The following is a 20,530-nucleotide window of genomic DNA, read 5'->3' as shown; positions in this document are numbered from 1 at the left end:
AACATTGGGGCACAAGTGCCCCTATGCATCAGCCCTCCTGTATCCCTTGGGTAAATCCATAGCAGTACTATTGCTGGGTCATAGGGTAGATCTATTTTTAATTTTTTGAGGAACCTCCACACTGTTTTCCAGAGCGGCTGCACCAGTTTGCATTCCCACCAACAGCGTAAGAGGGTTCCCATTTTAGGAGAATTTCTAAGTCCAGCTTCCTTATCTGTAAAACACACATACAGACAAGCAAGCCAATAAGCAAAAAGGAGAGCAAAACTAAATCCTAATTCATGAGATATATTATAAATATGAATTATATTTCTTCCCTTTCTCTTATCAAATTGGTGTTGAGGCATGAAGCATCAAAGTGCATGGCCTAACCAGAATAGAGTCCTCTGAAAACACAGTAGTGGAAACATTAGTCTCCAAAAATAAGGTTGAGACTAAATTATTAGAAGCTTCAAAGTCCAGGTTAAGAAGCTGTGGCAACTTTAAGGATATGCCTCACAGACATACAGGAACAGACAATTGTTCCAGATATGAATTTGCCTTTCATTCACAGAAATCTATTCCAACAACCACTATCTGAGAGCTTATAGGATTCCTGAACCACAAGCATGAAATTCCATACAGCCCAGTATCCAAACAGGGGACCTACTTTAGAGCAAAAGAAGTGTAGGAGTGGGCCCATGACTGTGAGATTTACTAGTCACACCACATACTACACCATCCAAAAACAGCCAGTTAGCTTCACAGAACACGAAAACAGCTTCCAAAGGCACAGATATAGTGCCAGCTTGGAAGAAACACTCTAAAAGGATAGGGTATCATCCTTCAGCACATAACATACTTATTAAATCAGAGATCACTATGTGATGCTGTCTCCCCAATAGGAAAAATTTACGGGTTTGGGAATAAAAGAGTGGGAGCAGAAGAGGCCCCACTTACCATCTCTTCCAATGAGCCACAGGGGGACTTTGTGCTTCCTGCCCCATAATTCTGGGCTATGAAATGTTGGAGGTATTGGTTCCAAGAGGGGGCATACTATTATGAGCAGATACCATCAAGGTTAATTCTATTGAACTACCAGATACAGCTGCCTCCGGGGCCTTTTAGATTCCTTGTGTCCAGAGTGCAGCAGATGAAAAGAGTAGTCACCATACTGGCAGGGGTACTATACCTTTATCAGCAGGAAATGTAAGGCTACTTTTATACAATAGGGGCTGGGAGAAATATATACTGAACCTCAGATCAGGCACCCTGGGTGCCTCATAGTACTCTCATGCCTCAGAATAACAATAAGCACATGTGTAACATGCTTAACTGAGAGAGTTATAATTATCTAATGTTCAGATCATTCAGTATGAAGTTTTGGTTACACTACCAGATGAGCCAAGGTGATAGCTCAGAGTGAAGAGCACTTAGAATGCATAATGGAGGAGGAGAGAGGATACCAGTGGCAGTCCCAAGATCAGCTGCAGTGACAGGAACTATGGTTCATCTCAGTAGCCTCCTTCTTGATCAAATTCCTCACAAGAAGAAAGACCCCCAAAACCATGGAGGAGTTGTTTCCTGAAACTGAGTGAAAAGTAGAATGTATGGCACCAGGATGGACGGTGGCAATTATGAGAATGTTCTGTGTAGACCCCCTGTTATAAGACCTCCTATTACCATCTCAGAAAGGAAGAAAAACTCCAAGGACCTAAGTTTTAGAGGTCAACAGACCTCCATCTAGAAATCTGCCATTGCCCTGGCTCAGTGCCTACTTCTAGTCTCTCTTTTTCACAGTATAAATTATCAAAGAATGTGATTGATCCAACTTGGACTGCGTGTCTAAATCTAGCCTTGTTGTCTCTTCCCAACAAGGAAGCATTCTCTAACACAAAAGGCTGTCAGACTTAGCTCTAGAGAAGGCTTCCACTGCACAGACCCCATCTGCTAAGAAAATCAAAAGTAATAGCCTAAATTGATATGACAAATACACCCTCTACAATTTCTCTGATGCAAAAGAATCCACTGTCTTCAGAAGTAGCTGTTCCATCTGGGGATAGTTCTAAATATTTCTTTCTGTCCCTGGGTATTTTTAGAACTGCATGAGGCCACTGCCTCTTAAGGTAACACAGATGATATCTGCTGCCTCTCAGAATTTCAATAAGTGACCAGAAATCTGTAAGCTTTTGAGCTTTTGGAAATTTCATCATTTGATGTGACTTCAACCACTTTTTTCGCCATTCATTCCATGCCCCCTGCTCACCACTGCAAATGAAGAAAATAAAGAGTTGTGTTATTCTCCAATATCTGTTTAGGTTATTCACTTGCAAATGTTCCAATGTCAATGGATACTTTAGACAGAGCAAACCTTCATTTTACTTAAGTCAGTGAGGATGATGTAAAAGAGAGGTTGAGATTTGTCATTTTTTCTGCCTATATTTACATTTTGTTTTCTAACTCTCAAACTCTCCAGAATGCAATGTTTATTAGAATTCTGCATCTAAAAGATTTTTCAACGTTCAAAGCTTTTTATCTTCTGTTTTACAAATAAAATACATTTCTTCCTACATTGCAAAACACCACTTACAGTGAATCCTTTTGAGAAAGACATTAAAGTACTATTTCAGCTTTATCATAATGGAGCTCCATATGCAGATACCTAACACAGAGACATCCTTCCCTCCGGTCACTTGAAGAGTGTGTTCTAAGAAATTTCTTGAAATTGTGCTGCAAGTACTGATTTAAAAAAAAAAAAAAAGGAGCCTAACTATTAGCTATGAAAAAACTGAGATGTAGGCAGAAGGAAGGAATGCTTATGGAATCCATCTGAAAGCCAAACATTGGGCCTCCAAGGATGCTAACATATCTAAAATTCTCAACATACCCACGAGATGAACTTGATCCCCATTATTTCCAGGTTAATAATGGGCTCAGGAAAGTTAAGCAACTTGCCAGCATATTAACCAATATACACAGTTCATATATTAAAGAGATGGAACTTGAAAGCACATCACCCTACCATCAAAGCACACAGTTTTCAAAAACATGGCAGAGTCCATTCTCTAGTTCTACCTCAACATTACTCTTTCTCCTCCCTTGACATTGAATATAAGAAGACATTTTAAAAGACAAATTTGACAGGACTTCACACTGAGTAGGCAATCACTTTGCCCTCACAGCATTGTCTGTGGGGACAATAAAGAAAAAAGAGAGAGAGAGAGAATAGAAAAATTGTAGTTTAAAACCCAACCAAATGAGTATAAAAGGTTAGCAGCAATCAAAATTATCTAATGCCCTACCCTTATCCCTACCCCAATGTGTGTTAAAATAGAGAAGTTTATGTCTACATGGCAAGGAGAAGTAGAGTTTACTGAACAACATTATGTGCTTCGTGTTTTAGATGCTCTACCCTGTTTTATCCTAACAATCTTCTCAGTCAGAGAATACAGTTCTCTGTAGTAAACTGAATTAGTAAACTGAAACCCAAAGACAGTTTAACAGTTAGTATCATACAGGTATAGGCTAAGAGAAGCTAATAGTGGCTTAGGCAAGTTAAGCATTGTTTCTCAGGTAATAGGAAGTCTGAGGTGGGCAGGTGAGGCTAAAACAAAGGGTCAACATTGTCATCCAGGACTCAGGCTCCCCCTGCCTGACACACCATCCCCAGCATGTGAGTTTTATCCTTATTCTTTCGACATGGCTGCTGGACCTCTGGACATTGTAAATACGTTCCAAACAGGAAGATAAAGAGCAGAGGATGAAAAGGGTCATACCAGCCAAATCTGCCCATTTTATTTTTTTATAATCTTTTTTTAAATTTTATATAATTTTGAGAGAGAGAAAGAATGCATGTGAGTGAGAGAGAAAGGGGGACAGGGAATCCAAAGTGGGCTCTATGCTGATAGCAGTGAGCCGATGTGGGGTTCAAACTTATGCACCATGAGATCATAACCTGAGCCCAAGTCAGATGCTCAACCCACTGAGACACCCAGGCACCCCATGCCCCATTTTATTAAAAGGACATTTTTTTCTGGAATCCCAACCCAAAGCTTAATCTTTTTCAGAACTCCTCACATAAGCACCTCTCTGTAAAGGAGCCAGTGTAATTGAGTATTCTAAACTTGAGTGCACCCCTCAATAAAATCAGGGCTAGTAAAGAGTTATTTATGAAGTGCTTAGAATAGGATCTGACATATGGTAAGTGCTATGTATTTAATAAAAGAAGAAATGAAGGAATTAACTAATGAAAGGATGAAGAAATGGGACTGGATACTGAGTAAGCAAATAGAATAATTTAACATGGAGATAAATGACTTGTCAAAATGGCCCAGCTAACAAACCGTAGTGATATAATTCCATTCTGACATTTTCTGACTTCAAAGGACCTTTTTATTATTTTCTTTTCTTATTATTACCCAACAACATCCCCCAACTACATACACAGTTTTAAAATTCCAATGTGACTATGCCAGTGAATGTCATGTGATTTTCATTAGCGCTGGTTCAAATATTAGTATTAAAAGTGAAGAGCTCAGTTATAAGAAAATAGGTAGGCTAGTCTAACCAATTTTATTCTCTAGTGCTCTCCTTAGATTGTGATATGCCAGGCTGGAAAAAGATCAAAAGTAGCACTGGCAGTCACAGAAGCCCAACTTTGCCTTAAATTTAAGAATCCCAGACTATTCTTATAATTTTGCCACTTCACCTGGTGCCACTGATAAACTGGAAGTCAAAGAAGCACATGACTCCCCAGTAAATACAGACAAATTAGCACTTTACTGTAATGTGGGGGCTGCCTTTTATTAGCTAGGTTTCCAGTACTTCTGGTTATTAGCCCTTGGGATAGTGAGTGATCTTATTGTGTTATGTCAACTATTGACAGTGCATCCATGTATCAACACAGTTGGTAACCTCCTTTGTTTGATCTTAGAAGTCCTTAAATGTCAAATATCATCCTCCAAATACAGACACACCAGGTCGACTTGAGCTTATCCTGGATGACAGAAGAGAGACTCAAAGATCAGCCCTTATAAAAATTCATTACTGATGAATATTGAAATATTACTGGAAAATTAATCAGTATTATTAAACATCAAGAGATTAATGCCAGCTTGTTCTAGGGAAGACAGAATCAACCACTACAGAAGAACTATTAAAAGTGCTGATAGAAAATATTTAAATGTATATGTATAGAATGTGAAAATGACTAACTTTTCAAAGGTCAATCGAGCATAGAAAGCAAATGGAAAAGGTGAGTATGAAGGGTTTGGTATTATAGGGGATTGTCTGTGGCCCTTCTCAACAGTCCTGTCACACCCACAGAGTTCTTATTGACTTTACCTGAAGTACCTCTTTACTAATCAAAGAAAGGGAGTTTGGCCTTTTACTTTAGCTGAGATCCACTGTGGATTCAGTGGATATTCACTGACTAGGATGAGACCTTAAGAACCCAATCAAATAATGAAATCCCATTCCTTCCCAAAAAGAAATTACTGTTTTCTTTTCATGTGGATATGATTTGTTTAAACCCCAATGACTATTAGGTTTCTGCTCACAGAAGACAAATATTTGCTAATTAAGGGTAAGAACAGATAGAACCAGAAGGTCAATCTGCTTATTCCTTGCTATAAATTATACAAAGAAGCATTTTTCTTCTGAAGTCTGTTTTACAAGACATTTAGAAATTCTTGTCTTCCATGCACACTGACACCATTACTATGCTTTAAACCACCTTCCTTTGTGAGAGTGTTACGTACTGTGAGTCCCATTATGAGAATAAGGAATGACTTCTGTCCTAGACAGTCTTGAACTATGTCACCCTGAATCCTGTGTAATCTCCAATTCACCTTTTTTAAAAAAAAAATTTTTTAATGTTTCTTTATTTTTGAGAGAGAGAGAGAGTGCAAGACACAGAATCTGAAGCAGACTCCAGGCTCTGAGCTGTCAGCACATAGCCTGATGCAGGGCTCAAACTCACAAACTGTGAGATCATGACCTGAGCCAAAGTCAGATGTTTCACCGACTGAGCTACCCAGGTGCCCCTCCACTTCACCTTCTGAAATTAGACTCCCCAGGTTTGAATATGGATTCTAGTACTCACTCCTAGTATGGTCTGGAACAGGACCTTTCATCTTCTAAGTCAGTTGCCTCTTCTACAACATGATGATCTTGATAGTGTGCATGCCACAGACTTGTGGTTAGATTTAGATCATTCCTGTGAAGTGTTTAACATAACTCCTAGGTACCTAACAAATACCCAATATGTAATACCAGTTATTACTTAAAGCAAACCAAAGTGTACCACTGTAGGTAGATGGCATCAAATCTTATAAGGGATTTAGAGTAGAGCCACATGTAATATTTTTCCCAGTCATTCTGTCCTTTCAAGAAATTAAGAAACCACCTAACTATATGAATACATTTATATAGAATCCCAATGTATCTTAATGCAAAACCCATTCTCCAAAACTCATTGGCTCACCATCTGATTAATGAATTAATTCCTTTCCTTTGCTTCTGGAAGAGTGATATAGTAGAAGGAATGCAGACCTATCATCTGAGTAGCAAGCATTATCTATTCTAAGATGAAAGGTAGGATCTTTAGGGAATGTCAGAACCCCTAGCTCATAAGCCTCAGTACATAAATGGATATGTATCAAGGTGCCTCTCATTTGCTTTAGTAAAACCTCCCTTGGAGAGACATTAATTAAAATATTTAAGGATCACAGCTGAGTCCACAATTTGAGTAGAAGCCAGATATTGAAAAAGGTCTCTCTTTCACTGTGTTATTTATTGTTGGTAGAAATATTCCAGCTGCTGCTCAGAATGCTAAAACAACACTTCAAAGATGTCATGCATTGAATCTCTCCCTGTCCCATGAGGACCAGAGGAATGAGTCATGATGTAAAATGGTTCCCCTGCAGACATTCTGGTACTACAAGAGTGGAATGAAGGGAAAGAGACATTCCAATCTCAAGCAATAAACTCAAAGTCTAAAAGGTCTCTAAGAATACAGTGGCCGGCTGGTACCAAATCCAAATTGTTGTGCCAACAAGCCAACATCTGTGACCTTTCTAAACATCATTGTGTCAAATGTATCAGTAAACTCTGATGAATAATTTCACTTCCAGAATGCTCTTCTAATAAAATGGTCAGAGTCGACACCTCTCTCACTCTCAAATCTCTATTCTATCTGCACTCAAATCTCTCTTTTAAACTTCACACAAAAAACTGTCTATTCTTTAGGAATTTATCACAGCTTTTAAACCTACTCCTCCCTACACTGGCCTAAGCACTTGGCATCACAATCTCCCCCCAGTGAACACCATCCTTGACTGCTTCCTCTTCCTTACTTGCTGCGTAAAACCATCATGTCTTGTCAGTATTAATTAAAAAGAAAAAAAAAACTTTCTCTTTCTCCATTCTAATTCCCAATCTCCTACTGTCATCATCCATGCTTTACATTATGGAAATCATTCCCTAACTAGCTTCCTGTTCTACTTTACTCCCACCAATGCAATCTCCATAAAGTCGCCAGTAATTTGTCACAATGCATTTCTAATTATGTTGCCTCCCAATCCCACTGGCTAAAATATTTTAAAGATTGTCACTGCCTTCAGGACAAAGAACAAACTCCTTAGATTTTTGTACAAGTCTTTTTTTTTAATTTGGTCCCAACCTGTCTTCTAAAGGAACCTATTACTCCTCACACTCAAGGTTCTAGATACACTAAATGACTTGTAGTTTTTCTAAATTGTCATGTTTTTTCTTGCTCTAGTATTTGCACTGGCTGTTCACTACACTTAGAAGAGTGGCTCCTTCCCCAATACTTTCATTTATCTGGTTAATTCTTTTTTACCCTTCAGGTCTGAGTCTAAACACTGCCTCTTTCTTAAAGTTCTCTCTTTTAAAAAGAGAGTTAAATTTCTCTTTTTAAAAAGTTCCAATTTTATCCAGTGCTTACTATATGCCCCAGCACTTCTCACACAATTATGTAAATGCCTTTTTTTTTCCTGTTCCTCCCTAGACTTTTTCTTTTCCAGGACTATTAAATTCAACAATTGTGTTTGTTAAATTTTCAATGCATAAAACATGGTCTTGCACATAGTAAGTACTCAATAAAGACTATTAAATAAATACCAAGATATTCATCAAGGTTCGATTACAAAACCAAAAAACTGGTAACTATGCAAAATGCCAAAATATGGAAATAGATAAATTAATTTGGGCACATCTATAAGGTAAAAAAAAAGCATTTTTCCTTTTCAAAATAAAAAAATTTTAAATTTTTCATAGATGGGAGTATAGAAATGATAAAATACTGAGTGAAAATCAAACAAAATCTGTGTTACCAGTATGATGTTATTCTGATAGATAACTAGGGTAGGTCCATAGGTAGGTAGGTATGTAGATCGATTGATTGATCAATAGAGAATAGATACATAGATGAGTGATAGACTGGAAAACATACAAACATGATGACAGCTTTTATATATGCTTATTATGCTTTGAAGTATACTTCTAATTTCTTGTGATGAATCTAGTAAAAAGTAATAAAAGAGCAAACAGACTGCAGTGAATTCTGACTTCACCTGGGCCAGTATCTATCACCAAAGAAGTCACATTTGCAGATGTGGAGCATCACAGCTGGATTCTCAGGACAAAGCTAATGCTGAAAGTTAGATGGCTGGAATACACTGGGATCTGACACCAGTATCAAAGGCAGGAATGGAAACCAGAAAGCCAAGAGCAAGTCCAGAATGTGGGGCTCGATGAATGGCCAAGAGAAATTCCTAGAAGAGCTTCTAGGATCATAAATTACACCAGTAACAATCCGGTCTGGATCTGAGTGAGGCAACAATGCTAACGTAATGGGAGTAAATAGATCGATTTCTGGGAGCAGAGAGAAATCTGAGCTGCTAATTAGGAACTGAAGTCGTCTTACATTACATAGATTAGATATGCATGGTCAGAATTAGGGTAATTATTTTGGGGCATGAGGCTGAATATAAGGTACCTAGACTTATTTCAGTAAAACGCATACTGGACACCACTGGCTAATGGAAATTAATTCCTCCATATATCTTCTTCAAAATGTGCAAAAGACCCAGACAGAGACTAGAGCAGTTAGTGAAGGAATCATTTGATGTTTTAGAAGGCTGGGGAAACAAAAGGCAGAAGGCGGGTTAGCAATTCTATGATTATTCTTTGATAAAGACAATGTTCCAGAATTCTTTAGTAATTTTCAAAATGGAACTAAATGATAAATGTTCTCTTCGAAAAGAACAATTACCTATTTAAATTAAAGAGTGTTTTCTTATGAGGATTGCAATTAAAAATAGAGGGCAAGAGAAATTTGCCTTAGCCATTTGCCATCACCCCAGGGTTTGTTGATCAACTTTATGCTTCATTTATGTCTCCATAAATCATACCATGGAATTAAAAGTGTGTGGCTGACATGAATATTGTCCACTTTGCAAATGAAAGACAAGGAGCAAGAAAAACTTTATGCCAAAGCATGAAGCTATCATACAAAATTCTTTACAATTATTATCTCTGCTTCCCAACAAAAGTGAGATTACTCTCTTGGTAGATGTCATAGAATTGAGGCTTTGAAATGGAGATGCCAAGCTGTAAATTACATTTCTGAATCAATTATGCTTCTATCAGAAAAGGCTATAAATAACATGCAGAATTACCAGATGTGTAATTTTTTGTTACACTTGAACATTTGGCGCGTTTAGAATGTCTAAGTGAGGGACTTGGGTTAATCTGTGAATTTCACGGATTCATCTGACAAGACAGCAGAAAAATGTGGGTGAGAATTATGATGACCTTCCTTCAAGGAGACTTATTGGAACAAGGTCGACTCAGGAATTTGCCTGTGTTTTTGTTTAAAGAGACTTGGATGGGAAATGGTCATGGAGCCCCCTTGGTGTTTACTGGCTGAATTCTCAAAAGAGTTGAGCAAAGGACACATTTGGTTTCAGATGGGTTACTGGGAGCAAAATATAATTCAATGATGAGCCTTTCTTTTGACAGCTTTACACTGATTTTATTTTGTCACCTTCTTGAGAAGTCTAAGTGAGAAACTGTTGGTTGGTTTGTTATGACCAGGCTCAGCATCCAAAACTTAAACATCAAACAGTGGATACACGAAAGGGCTGGAGTTTATGGAGCAGCCTCAGGCAGTGACCTTCCCAGGAATATCACTTATTCCTGGGTCTGTAACATTGTGGCATTTCTCCCCCTGTAGCAAGTTAAGCTTTTATTACTCTTATTTGTAGGTGAGCATTTGTGTTATTAAATTTAGAAGTTGTCAGTAATAGGACTGAGGGAAAAATATTTCTCTCCATTTAGGAGAATATAACACCCACCTTTTACTGAAAAAATGCTCAGGTCATGTAGGAGCTTCTTTGTTACTTAACTTCACTAGAGGAAATGTGGCTCCCTCTGAAGAGTTGGGTAAATACTGTGCAATCCAATAAATTTTTATTGGTCATGCCTAGAATTGACTACCATTTCTTAAAGCTAGCAAATGGAATTAATCTCTACATTTTTGCCTTAACACAGCATAATAAAATGAACAAAGAGTAGGAAATCAGCTGCAACCTGACAGATAAAATATATCTCAGATCATAGTGTTTAAAATGCCACACTATGATTCCAACCCAACTCAGTTTTCTTACCCTTAAAATGGGTACAATGGTATCTAAATTCCAGCATTATTTTTTAAGTTAAATTGGATAACACTAGCAAAATATTTAGCATAAGTCTCTATCTATAATTGATTCTAGAGGAAATGATTCTCACTATCATTTAGAGAGAATTTTTTTCTTCTTCAATTTAATATGCCTCTCCCCACATTTCTTATCTGCACCTATAATCACCTGCTCCCAGGCAGAAGCCCTGAAGTTAAGAGCTCAAACTCAGTCTGGGTTTGGATCCTAATTCAGATACTCATCAGTTTCTTGAGCTTCAGCATGATATATATAACCCACCTCTGCCTTTATTTTCTCATCTATTAAATTGGGATAGTAATAGTAACCACCTCACAGAGATGATATTTTCCTTACCTAACGAATGTTTGTTGTCAAGCACAACTGAGATAAAACAGGAAAGGACACAGAATACCGCCTGCCATATAACAGCACACAATAAGTGCTGCTTCTCCTATGAATATGTCTAATATCTGTTGAACCCGCCCTCCCTCCTTTATTTTGTTGACTTCAAAATTCCATTTAATGTAAACTCTGTAATATGCAAGAAATGTATCTCCTTCTTCTAGTTAAAATAGTCATCATCAGCTTTTGAGTGATAGCATACAAAGTGGACAGGTGACTGGACCTCAGAAGAATATTGGCAGATGTCAAATCTAATGCACTTACTGAAAGAAAAATCAGGCTCAGCTATCAACATGGAATGGACCCAAACCACATAAGGTATGAATACGAAGGCTAGTGGCAAATCCTCCACAAAATAAACAAGAGAAAAAAGGAGATAAAGAGGGGCCACAATCATTGGCATGTGTGTGATTTCCTGGAGGGATGTTAAAGAACTGGAGGTTGGGGCACCTTGGTAGATCAGTGGGTAGAGCGTCTGATTTTGGCTCAGGTCATGATCTCACGGTTCATGAGTTTGAGCCCCACATTGGACTCTGTGTTGACAGCTCAGAGCCTGGAGCCTCCTTCGAATTCTGTGTCTCCCTCTCTCACTGCCCCTCCCCCACTCGTGCTCTGTCTCTCTCTGTCTCTCAAAAATAAGGAAACGTAATAAAAAATTTTTTTAAAAAAGAACTGGATGGAGCTCACCCTTTTTTAAAATATAATTTATTGTCAAATTGGCAAACATACAGTATATAAAACGTGCTCCTGGTTTTTCGGGTAGATTCTGTGGTTCATTGCTTACACACAACACCCAGTGCTCATCCCAACAAGTGCCCTCCTCCATGTCCATCACCCATTTTCCCCTCTCCCCTACCCCCCATCCACCCTCAGTTTGTTCTCTGTATTTAAGAGTCTCTTACAGTTTGCCTCCCTCTCGGTTTGTAACTATTTTCCCCCTTCCCTTCCCCCATGGTCTTCTGTTAAGTTTCCCAAGATCCACATATGAGTGGAAACATATGATATCTGTCCTTCTTTGACTGACTTATTTCACTTAGCACAATACCTTCCAGTTCCATCCACATTGCTGCAAATGGCATGATTTCACTCATTCTCATTGCCAAGTATTCCATTGTATATATAAATCACAACTTCTTTATCCATTTATCAGTTGATGGACACTTAGGCTCTTTCCATAATTTGGCTATTGTTTAAAGAGCTGCTATAAACATTGGCATACGTGTGCCCCTACGAATCAGCATGGAGTTCACCCTTTAAAAAGACCTCTTATTTTCTGATTTCCAATTATTAGAAAATAAGCAGCTGTGCATTTTTAGGAGGCTACTAATAAATAACTGCTTGTGAAGACCCGGAAAGCATGGTTTTCTTTGTTCTGATGGAGAGATGCATCCAAATGCAATGGCTATCTCCTCTACAAGTACAAGGGGACCCATGGTTTTGGCTTCACAATATCCAAAACTATAAACCTTCTGAATTATTTTTCTAAATACTGGGGAAGAAGTTCTCACATGAGACCTTGTTCATGCACCTGTCTTCATAACTGATCCATGAATATTTGTTAACTCAAGAGTCAACATTTCAACCAAATCCCAAAGATCCTGCAATATTCCAATGAACATTTTGCAAATGGTTACCCTGAGAACAAAGGATGTTTTTTCCATTTAAGGATAATAATAGAGTAATATCAAGCTTCTACACTGAGGTATAGTTGTCACATCCCATCACATTATACTGATAATTTGCACATTAAACAGTCTTATTTGTTTAAAACATGCTGTTTTGCTCCTATCTGAACAACAGCTTTTGGGGAACAGAAGGAGAAACATTAAAATCTTAGAGTTTACTCTTTAAAGCCTATAGTCATCAAATTTGAGTCACAGAAAGAAAATTGATGGAGTCAAATCTTTTCTTATGTCAACAGTGAAATGTGAGTAAATAAAAAGGAAAATTGAAGAATTCTACCAGTAAAATATATGATACAAGTTTAGGACAACTCATGCAAATTTAAAAAAAATTTTTTTAACGTTTATTTATTTTTGAGACAGAGAGAGACACAGCATGAACGGGGGAGGGGCAGAGAGAGAGAGGGAGACACAGAATCAGAAGCAAGCTCCAGGCTCTGAGCCATCAGCCCAGAGCCCGACGCGGGTCTCGAACTCGCGGACGGCGAGATCGTGACCTGAGCTGAAGTCGGACGCTTAACCGACTGAGCCACCCAGGCGCCCCCAACTCATTCAAATTTAAAACAAAAGTTGGATAGCACGGGAAAAACTATGTAAATTTGTAATTTAATGCTTAGCCAAATATGGATAAATTGACTATGAAGTCAAAAACAATTATTCTCACAACTTGACCATATTTAAAGATATGGCCTATGCAGCATGGATAACACATGCTAGTCTATAATTTGAGTTAGTTTTTTGTTCTTGTTTCTTTTATAGGATAAATAGTCCTAAATTGATTATAATCAGGAAATGAAAAGATTACCCTTCGTTGCTGAACTTATATGGATGTTTTTAAAAAATTCATTTAGAAAAAGATAGTTTGGGTAGTATGTGAGCATTTTTGGATGAATTCCAAAAAAAAAAATTCCATTGTTGCTGAAAATCTCTGACCAATTGAGGAAATTGCATTAAAAAGTGATTTTGATAATTGACTTTATTCTCAGCATAGTTGCATATGAGATGGTATTCAGAGGAAGGAAAATGGACGTAAAAATTTGAAAATAGGAGCCAGTGACTGAAACACTGCAACGACCCTGGATCTAACTTTGATGAGGGACAGAAGTGAGGTAGCTGATGCCCTGATTCAGGCAATGTTACCAGAGAGTTCATTCCCGTGGGTTTGCAGATGAATAAATGTATGTGACCAAACACAACTGCATTCTCAATGTGAAGATGTGTTAATACCTTGTTTTTAAGATTATATCCAATATGTTTTCCTCTAAAATGTAGCTGGATGACAAAACTAACCCAAATTCCAGCTGGCTGATTTATTCTGACTGGCCCATATTATAGAGTTCAAATTTAAAGAATTATGCTAGTAGCAGGTTACAGTTTTTTAGAATAATTCATTTGAGTTTTACAAGGCACTTTCACAAATGCCACACAGTGGGCTGTTTAATATGCACTTGTCTACCTATCATATTTTCTTGTAACAGAATCCTTGTGAGACAGGTAAACTTCTAAATGAAGCTCTGGACTCCTGTGGTAACATTCCCCTTCCCTACATTTCAAAGAAGGATGCCGGTCTGGATTGGCCAAACTCCAAGATAATATAACATGTCACAGATTGAGAGACTGGGAATGTCAAAAGAATGAAAAGATCAAGCATACCTACTGAAGACTCTTTCTTCACCCATGTAGCTAATGGAAACAGGCCACAGGAATATTGGAAGCCACCAAGGGTATACAGCCAGGGCCACCACCATGCTGGCTTCAGGTCTGAACTATTTTCTCCTTTCTCCAGGCAGCATGCTCATACTTGAATGGCAAGAGATGAGGTATATATTTTGGCTATACCAAAGTATAGCAGTGTAACTGGTCTAGGCAAGAAGCGTCCAAATTTATGGTTAGAGCCAAACCTCCAACTGGTATTTCTACAGCCTACCTATACCAGAAATTCACAAGGAGAAAGGATTTCTAGAGAAGCTATCCTTCTGGTGGTTTCTATCACTAGAAGAATATGTCCAGATAATTTCCTGTCTCCATGAAGACAGAATTCCTAGGGTATTTCCTATAATTTCTTTTCTGAATAACAAGCAGGCTTGTGTCACATTGTTTATCTTCTTTGCATTTTATTCACCACATATTGTGATAGATGGCGTAAAGGACTTAAAGCAAGGTCACTGTCATTCTGTTCATGATAAAATTATTTGAACAACTGAGAGAATACACACTTACACTTACACAATCATGACTTACAGACTTTCTTATCCTTTCTTCATGTGGCTAAATTAGCCACACAAATCATTTTTCAAAGCATTCAGAGACATCTACTCATCATTTCAAGGTTTTATGCACAATATTGGTATTACAAAGGAAAATGCCAAAGACCTTCTACTGAAATAATATGGGCAAATAACAAAATGCCATCTTGTGGAAATAGTTCAGACACAACACAGATTCAAGTAAACAAACATTTAACAACTTAAACAGTGACCAATTGATAATTTTAGTCAGTAGCTGGTAAAAAATTCTGGATTTGTGAAGGGTTCATTATTCCTTGACAAACAACTGCTCACCACAGTTTATATAAATATTTGAAAAGATACAGTGGGCACACTATCCTTTTAAAGGCACAAGAAATTTCTGATTTTCACTGAAATAACAAAACTTAATACTTCATGTATTCATTTTATTTTTCCTTTCTTTGTTGTTATATTTTGACAAAATGCAGTGGGATAACATTTTTTATGTTTTTTAATTTTTATTTGAGTGAGAGAGAGAGAGACAGACAGAGTGTGAGTGGGAGAGAGAGAGGGAGACACAATGTGAAGCAGGCTCCAGGCTCCAGGCTCTGAGCCATCAGCACAGAGCCCGATGCAGGGCTTGAATTCACAAACAGTGAGATCATGACCTGAGCTGAAATCAGACTCTAAACTGACTGAGCCACCCAGGTGCCCCATCAGTAGGATAACATTTTTAAGCCAATGAGACCTGAGTTCAATTCCACATGAGCTACTTATTTGATCCTGAACAACTTGCTTAATTTTTCACATGAAAAATTTGTAAGCATTTGCTTACAAATGCTACTTATAAATAAGTCTGTTGAAAAAATTAAATGAAAAAATATCCACTAAAGGTGTTTGACAAGTACTGGGTCCTCTGCACTTAAGGCATTGTGCAGGCATGAAAGAACTACAAAGATATTTAGGGAACACTCAATACCTTTAAATAACTGAATTTTGTAAGAGATTATATTCAAATAACTGATTTTTACTATTTTTCAAATAATATTATTGGGACCACTATGCAAAGATTGAATTAGGCCCCTTTTGTCATCAGATTCTTCTTTGCCCCACTGACATCCTACAGCAAGAGACCACTGTTCTTGACTGACAAAGCCATACCACCCCTGGCAATATTCACCATCCTAATACACATTTCCTCTGTTATCTGTTCTCTGTATACCCTCTGTATGTGTCCTCTGTTATCAGGAAACATGTAAATTTAAAGGAACTAACTAAACTAATATTTGTGAGAACAGACACTATTTTTGTTTAGTATTTTATTATCAGGAAATAATAGGTATTTGACAAATTTCGGCTGCATAGATGAATGTCTGCTTTGTTGTCAACACTACTACAAGTTGGCTATGTGTTATCTTAGTCAATCTTCCAAACTATCCTGATAGTGAAATATAGACAGTTTTACACAAAGAAAACCGAGTTCAGAGATGTTTATTGACTTGCTAAAATTTAATATACACTAAAAGACAGAGTTGGTATTTATTTCAGATCTATATAACTCCCAAATTCCTCTGCTATCATCTACTTTAGCATCCTCTCTCCCTGCATGAGGTTGAATTCATCACAAGATTTAAAAAAAGTATTGATAATGCATTAGTAAAAACCTTTATGACCTCCTGCCCAGAAAATAATGATAATGGACTGAGCATCCCCACTTACGAGACGAAGTAATTATAATAATAACTAACATCCATAGTAATAATCATCGACACTTTCAACTTTTGTTAGAGTTCCTTAAAGTTTATAATTACTTTCCACATTTGATTTAGAAATGTTAAGTGACTTGCCCAGTGTTGCATGACTATTAGTGATAGGGCCAGATTTTTCTGTGATTCTGAAGCACCTCTATGAAATAATTCCTCATCCCCTAAAAAAATGCCAGCAATGGTGAAGAAGCAGGTACCTTGTCTGGACATTGCTTGAGAATCTTCCCATAAACTGAAGAGGGGACTTTCTCTTAATTGTCCTCTGTCACATTCTACTTGACGGCCCAGTGACATGAGCAGGCAGGACCCCTCCTGTTTAATGAAGGCTGGTAAGTAAGCCTGGAAATGGCAGTGGATAATGGTAAGGTTTACTTCTTCAACATCTCCCTGCACCAAGTGCTCCACCAACAAGTCCATTCTGTAAAACTCTATCTTCTGATAACAACAAACATTTCAAAATAACCATAAAATATTAATTCTGGAAAATGTTTAGAAAACATATCAAGCCTTACCTAACCTTTTTGCAGATGAAGAATGTGAGATACAGGAACAGACTTTTCCCAAGGAAAAGTCAAGATTAATGAGACACTCAAGATTAAGAACAGTTTCTTTCCTTCTTCCCTCCTTGCTTTCTTTCTGAAGTAACTAATCATCTGTCAAATCAATGTAGGATTCCAAAGATACAAATTATTTTCCTACATATCTGTAAGTGTATATCTCTGTTGTGAGGGTGTGAGGGGCTGGTGGGGGGGGGGGGTGCATGCACACGTGTGTGTGTGTGTGTGTGTGTGTGTGTGTGTGTGTGTGTGTGTTTGTTTTCCAAACAGGATTCTTGCCACTGAAGATATAAGGCAGATCCTCCAGGAATTCACTATTATTAGAGAAACAAAATTGTAAATAAATTACCACCAAAAAGCCGCAGTTATACATGTCATGATAGTGATATTTTCAAGATTGAATATCCCTCCTTTGAGCCAAATCAGCTTGTTGGAGCCTTCTGTTTCTTAGTCTACAGCTTGTTTCTTCCCTCCAGATTGATTCTTATTGCCCTGTCAATTGCAACCCTCATAGGAGATCAGAGTGGATGACATTATAACCCAGAACAGACCTCAGGGACCAGACCCTGTAGCCAAGACTATGACACTCTCCTTCCATTAACCCTGACTGAGTGCTAAAGATGGAACATTTTGGTTTACAATTCCCTAAACACCTCTTGAGTTCAGCTTGCCTCAAGTAGGACCATACATCAGAAATACATTTTCCCTAGCTTCAGTGCCTTATACTCTGGTTAGTTCTAGGGGATTCAGGTTTCAAGTACCAAACCCTGTCCTTAAAAGGCACTCTTTTAAATGTTCAAGATGTTCTATTTGTTTTTAAACTCTGTGGAAGAGATTAAACAAAAATGGTTTTCCTCTGAAGAAGCTAGTATACAAACTGGATTATAATTAGTACAATCGGTAAGTACAGAACTTCTGTTTGCAGGCGGCTAATAGCCTACATCATCCAATATTTATTGGATGTGTATATATTTATTGGTGTGTGTGTGTGTGTATATATATATATATATATATATATATATATCTCCTACCTGAGCCAATCTGAACATACTGTCTGCTTTGCACATTTGGACCCTTTATTTCCATGAAGAAATAACATTAATAAGAATAAGAAGATACTATCAGGTTTCCATTACTGACATCTGTAATCACATGCTAGCTCTAGCTTCCTAAATAGTCAACATACTAAAGGCTTATGCTACATCTAATAACAGTCACTTAGACCCAGGAATAGTCTTCTGGTTTAAATCACAAAAACTCTTCATGTTAAGAGAAAGAGAAACAAACAAAAAAGAGGTTGGTGGTATTTCTAATTCTAATCTGTCTTTGCTATGTATTAATCTTTCATCATACTCTGGAGCAAGAACAAATCATTATTGAAATGGGTGAAAACCTTGGAAGAGTTCTGTTAGATAATATAGTAAAAACACCCTCAATAAGTATTTCTTCTGAGTCATTTATACAATACATATTTTCTAACGACTGCCCTGTCCCATTCAAGATGCAGCTTCTGAGAATGCATTGGGGTATAAGACTTGTATTCTCTTTTGAATCCATGCAAACAAATAATTAAATGTTACTGCCAGGAAAATTCTCTTTTCCTTCTCTCTTCTCCACCCATCTGAGATGCCGAAAGGAAAAATGGCTATGGGGAAAAAGGTGGCCCCAGCCCTTGCTGTTATGAAGAAGCAGGAAGCCAAGAAGGTGGCCAATCCCCTGTTTGAGAAAAGACCCAAGAATGCTGGCATCAGACAAGACATTCAGCCCAAAAGGGACTTCACCCATTTTATCACATCACCCACTACATCTGGCTGCAGTGGCAAAGGGCTCTTCTCTATAAATGCCTAAACATGCCTCCTGCGATTAACCAGTTCACCCAGGCCATGGACCACCAAACAGATACTCAACTGCTTACTCTGGCCCACAAACACAGACCAGAGACAAAGCAAGAGAAGAAGCAGAGACTGTTGGCCTGGGCTGAGAAGAAAGCTGCCAGCAAAGAGGATGTCCCCGTTAAGAGGCCACCTGTCCTTTGAGCTGGGTTTATTATTGTCACCATCTTGGTAGAAAACAAGAAGGCTCAGCTGGTAGTGATTGCACATGATGTGGATCCCATTGAGGGGCTGTCTTGCTGCCTGCCCTGTGGGGTTCCCTACTGCATTACCAAGGGGAAGGCCAGGCTGGGGCATCTGGTTCACACGAAGACCTGCACCACTGTTGCCGTCACACAGATTAATCTGGAAGACAAAGGAGGTCTGGCTAAGCAGATGGAAGCCATCAGGACCAATTACAATGACAGATAAGGTGAGATCCACAGTCACTGGGGAGGCAACGTCCTGGGTCCGAAGCCAGTGTCTTGTATCACCAAGTGGGAAAAGACAAAGGCTAAAGAACTGGTCACGCGACTGGGCTAAGTGTACACCATCCAATTTTCTGTACATAAAAGTAATACAAAATTCTCTTTCAAAAAAAATTCCATTGCCAGAATAATAGTATGGATGCAAACAAACTAACATGACATTACAGAAGAAAAAATAAATGACTCTGCTCTGGGGAGAGTCAGGAAAGACTAATAGGAAGTTGACAATTGAGGATGAACAGGAGTATTTTAGGTTCATGTGTAGAGGAGAATAGGAAGGGATGAATGCAAAGTAGGGAGGCTGGAGAATCCTGGTGGGTTTAATTACAAGTTGTCCAACCATGAGGGAAAAGGAGAGCGGGAGTGGAGAGTAAGAGCTAATGCAATTTCTATTCCTACGTACCTACTGCATATATATAGTGCTTCAAACAAACAAAAAAAAAAATCTTAAAAGTCAAACTGCTATTACTTTTGGTAAAGATGATTGGACTCTTCCAAGCTGGAAAAGATTCCCAGTTTTTCCTTTTCTTGCTGTCCATTATAGTTGATCTCCTCTCCCAACACAAGCCCCCACACTCCTTCTACAGTACTTGTTATGCAGAAGGCTGAATGATGAAAAGTTATTCAAACAGCACACTACGAGCTAACTATTCCAAGTGTATCTATTGACTGAAGAGATTTGCATTATGAACTAAGTCAGTGCAAAAAGACAATGGTAAATAGCAGCAAAAACAAAGAAAGAGATCATTGAAATAAAAGAAAAGGCACTACCACCACCATGTATCCATTTCTCCTCGGTTGAAATTTACCCTGGAGGAACCAATATAAACTAA

General features: G+C 38.1%; 1 long non-coding RNA gene and 1 pseudogene across 1 annotated transcript in view; one reads left to right on the top strand and one right to left on the bottom strand.

Annotated features, from left to right (window-relative positions):
- Positions 1 to 20,530, bottom strand: part of LOC122208466 — a 215,472-nt gene that overhangs the window by 141,407 nt on the left and 53,535 nt on the right. The window lies entirely within an intron of this gene.
- On the top strand, positions 18,965 to 19,752 carry LOC122208464 (annotated as a pseudogene).

Source organism: Panthera leo, chromosome E2 (assembly GCF_018350215.1).
Source record: "Panthera leo isolate Ple1 chromosome E2, P.leo_Ple1_pat1.1, whole genome shotgun sequence".
Taxonomy (NCBI): Eukaryota; Metazoa; Chordata; class Mammalia; order Carnivora; family Felidae; genus Panthera; species Panthera leo.
The sequence above is the reverse complement of the archived record's forward strand: the minus strand, read 5'-3'. Positions and strand labels throughout refer to the sequence as shown.